Source organism: Sinocyclocheilus rhinocerous, unplaced genomic scaffold (genome assembly GCF_001515625.1).
Source record: "Sinocyclocheilus rhinocerous isolate Xijiao unplaced genomic scaffold, SAMN03320098_v1.1 scaffold873, whole genome shotgun sequence".
NCBI lineage: Eukaryota > Metazoa > Chordata > Actinopteri > Cypriniformes > Cyprinidae > Sinocyclocheilus > Sinocyclocheilus rhinocerous.
The window spans coordinates 646,032-650,827 of record NW_015655580.1 but is presented as its reverse complement, the minus strand read 5'-3'; positions in this window follow the sequence as shown (position 1 = coordinate 650,827).

The window sequence follows — 4,796 nt, the reverse complement described above, 5'->3', positions numbered from 1 at the left end:
GTGTCAGACCTCTTCCGTTACAGAAGACCGGACCAACACCGACGGCACAGATGAGTCACCTCGATCCATTCCAGGAGCTCGTAGACTCCCTATGGCGAGTGCTATACACTCCACCGGCACCGCTGCCATCACCACCCATCACCTCATCCATCCCAACCAGCACTTCTTCGCCTAACATCAGCGCCAGTCCCATGGCCCGACCGGCGCCCTACTTTGGTTCGGCGGAGGATTGCAACGGATTTCTCTCCTGCCTACACACCATCTCCTGTAAAGCCAAAGCCGCGGATTCCCCCACTCATCATATCCTTCGAACTATACATTCACCATCCCCTCCTCTGGACCCTACCCCAGTACTCTCTGTGACCAAATAAACCAGTTTTATATATACTAACCTGTTGTGTCAGACCTCTTCCGTTACAGCACATTCCTTATGAGTAAGTAATGAAATAATTCAGCCAACCGAATCGTTCAGAAACACATATTCATTCAGGAATGAATGAAACAATACTGTATTTGAGCAGAGCTGGGTAGTATACATGTAATCTGGATTACGTAATCAGATTCCAAATTGTTTGGTTCATTTATGAATCAGTTATTTTGAAGGAATCAGGTGACTGAGTGATTCATAAACTCACTCAAAGACAGTAACTTGCCGCCGACAACTGGAGAAACAATGTCACCTGCTGAAACTGTGACTAGTAGCCTACTGCAATGGAGAAATCATGCATAGGAAACACTATTTAAATTTTCAATAAAGCAGTTGCATTTGTTTGAACCTAAAGCTCCTCCGCTGCCATCATCTCTTCAATGAATGTCACAGAAAGAATGATTGATTTTGGCAAAGAAGGTCCTGTAGGGAAATCAAGAATACAGCTGCAGTCTGTGGAGCCACGCACCGTGCACTCAGTATCTGCAGGAAGAGTGAAACTTAAAAAGAAAAAGCCATTATGGTCAGCATTTTTGGCGCTCAATATGGAAAATATTCCAACAAGTGATAGCTCCTGTTATATCAGGGATTTATCCCAGGGGATAAGTGTGTCAAATTCTAAGAATGACGTAATTTTACTCTTATTCCTAGACTTAAGAATAACAGTGATTCATAAAGGTGCCTAAGTGTTAAGACTAGGTCTCAGCTTCTAAATTATTTAAGAGAGCTGGAGAGGTCTCCTAACCTATTTAGGAGTAACAAGATGGCAGCAAAGAGGAGGAGACACACACTTTCCAATGAAGATATGACATATTGGAGTTTGCATTTGTTTGAACCTAAAGCTCCTCCGCTGCCATCATCTCTTCAATGAATGTCACAGAAAGAATGATTGATTTTGGCAAAGAAGGTCCTGTAGGGAAATCAAGAATACAGCTGCAGTCTGTGGAGCCACGCACCGTGCACTCAGTATCTGCAGGAAGAGTGAAACTTAAAAAGAAAAAGCCATTATGGTCAGCATTTTTGGCGCTCAATATGGAAAATATTCCAACAAGTGATAGCTCCTGTTATATCAGGGATTTATCCCAGGGGATAAGTGTGTCAAATTCTAAGAATGACGTAATTTTACTCTTATTCCTAGACTTAAGAATAACAGTGATTCATAAAGGTGCCTAAGTGTTAAGACTAGGTCTCAGCTTCTAAATTATTTAAGAGAGCTGGAGAGGTCTCCTAACCTATTTAGGAGTAACAAGATGGCAGCAAAGAGGAGGAGACACACACTTTCCAATGAAGATATGACATATTGGAGTTATATGATGATATGGAGTTGATAAAACGATACAAACTTGATCGTTATGATAGTCTTTTTTTTTTGCAACTGACCAAGTAAGAAATTTAATAACTTTTTCCACTCTACAATTCAATGCACTAACTGCAGAAATTAAAGTATAATTACATTTTTTTTTTTTTGGCTGTAAAATTGGAAAAATGCACCAGTGATGACACAGTAAGCAGGGTCTTACATATTGTGGCACTAACGCCACCAAACACAACAGTGTCCAAAACTGATGTTTGGAGAGTTTTTTTATGACCCCACGTGTCACTTAAACCATCAAAATATGAAAAAATATGAAGGGAAAAAAACACTGACCAGTGTAGCCAACTGCTTTCAATTGAAAGTAGCTAAAACAGTCATTAAATGTTGCAAGATTACGTCATAATGGCGAGTTCACTGATCTATATAAATATAAATATAGATTGGTGGAAGAGTCTCGGGAATCTAGATATGTCACGATACGCTGCGGGAAGAACGTAGGAGACACGGAGTAGCATTCACAGTCTTTAATGAAGAAAACACGGGATAATCCACAATAGGAGCTGAGCAAACACGCGTAGAAACAAGTAGACCCGACCAAAACAGAACGCAAAAGCATGGACTTAAATACAAGGGATAATTGGGAAACACAGGTGGCATCAATGGAACATAATCAAACTAAACGAGGACAAGAACATGACCAAATAAGGACAAACAGGAACAGAAATAGGGGCAAACCATGACACAGACAGTCCAGAATCCTGACATTACTCCCCCTCCCGGAAGGCGCGTCCTCGCACCGTAGAAACTACATGGGGAGGTGCGGGTGGGAACTTGGGAGGCGGTTCAGGAGGAGGACGGACATCCGGGATGGGGCCGGCAGACAGAGACCAGGGAGGTGATGAAGGAGGGAGGAGCCAGGGAGGAGCCAGGGAGGAGTCAGGAGGGACTTGGAGCAGGAGGAGCCAAGCTGGACTCAGGCCAGGATTTGTAGACTTAAGAATGTTGGACTTAAGCAACATTCTTAAGAGCATTTCTGAGAAGTTTTATACAAGCTGGCCTCAGGCCAGGATTTGTAGACTTAAGAATGTTGGACTTAAGCAACATTCTTAAGAGCATTTCTGAGAAGTTTTATACATACGGGCCCAGATGCTGAATAACAAGAGCTTAAAGGGTAAGTTCACCCAAAAATGAAAATTCAGTCATTAATTACTACAGAACGCAAAAGCATGGACTTAAATACAAGGGATAATTGGGAAACACAGGTGGCATCAATGGAACATAATCAAACTAAACGAGGACAAGAACATGACCAAATAAGGACAAACAGGAACAGAAATAGGGGCAAACCATGACACAGACAGTCCAGAATCCTGACATTACTCCCCCTCCCGGAAGGCGCGTCCTCGCACCGTAGAAACTACATGGGGAGGTGCGGGTGGGAACTTGGGAGGCGGTTCAGGAGGAGGACGGACATCCGGGATGGGGCCGGCAGACAGAGACCAGGGAGGTGATGAAGGAGGGAGGAGCCAGGGAGGAGCCAGGGAGGAGTCAGGAGGGACTTGGAGCAGGAGGAGCCAAGCTGGACTCAGGCCAGGATTTGTAGACTTAAGAATGTTGGACTTAAGCAACATTCTTAAGAGCATTTCTGAGAAGTTTTATACATACGGGCCCAGATGCTGAATAACAAGAGCTTAAAGGGTAAGTTCACCCAAAAATGAAAATTCAGTCATTAATTACTCACCCTCATTGTTCCAAACCCGTAAGACCTTCGTTCGTCTTCAGAACACAAATTAAGATATTTTTGATGAAATCTGAGAGCTCTCTGACCCTGCATAGACAGCAATGCAACTGAAATGTTCCCAGGTTCACAAACGTAGCAAGGACATCAATGAAATAGTTGAATACTTTTTGTGCGCAAAAAGTACAAGAATACTTTTTGTGCACAAAGAAAACAAAGATAACAACTTTATTCAACAATCCTTCTTCTCCTCATCCTGTCTGCAGCGGCACGCCGCCATTATGGAGATTATCACGACGCATCCTCTTCATGTAAACAACGCATTAACAATAAATAACAAATAATTATCTTTTTTTAACCCCCTACACTTCCTAAACCAAAATTAAAGATTAAAAATACAGTTTAAACTTACCTGAATCCCTAAACCAAAAACTATGTGAAAAGATGTGCAAAATAAAATGGCGTCAACCCCCCTACATCCCTTAACTTGCATAAAACGTGTTTACAAAGTTCACAAACGATATATACAATAGCTGAACACAACTGAAAGAGTGAATAATGTCATGGTCACTCTTTTCCAAGAAATGACAAAGTCAATAGCTACAGTTCGAAATCAGAATCCAAAATCATAGTCAATCAGGCGTGGGTCAAGTTAACAAGAAACATCACAGGTTGAAATCACAAACTTACAGAACGGCTTTACTGACAAGATGCGCATTAAATATCGCATGCGATTTATCGTGCAGCCCTAACTAATGCTAAATTACAATCACACTCACAATCTCAATCTCAATTATGCCACAGCCATATCACCCTGCAGCCCAAGACTGGTTGCCCACTGAAGCTAAGCAGGGTTGAGCCTGGTTAGTACCTGGATGGGAGACCTCCTGGGAAAACTAGGTTGCTGCTGGAAGAGATGTTAGTGAGGCCAGCAGGGGGTGCTCACCCTGTGGTCTGTGTGGGTCCTAACGCCCCAGTATATTGATGGGGACACTATACTGTAAAAAAGCACCATCCTTCGGATGAGACGTTAAACTGAGGTCTTGATTCTCTGTGGTCACTAAAAATCCCATGACACTTCTTGTAAAGAGTAGCGGTGTAACCCCGGTGTCCTGGCCAAATTCCCTCCACTGGCCCTTATCAATCATGCACATACATTCACAGAGAGAATATAGACGGTTTTATCGGGCACACGCGCCTGGCCCAACGTTTACTTATGGTCTGTGTTTGTTTATCGGTCTGGCTAGTGGTGCCGACTACAAACGCAGTTAAAGTTGACTGAAGTTAGGCTCAGGTTGTTGTGCTGTGGGATGCAA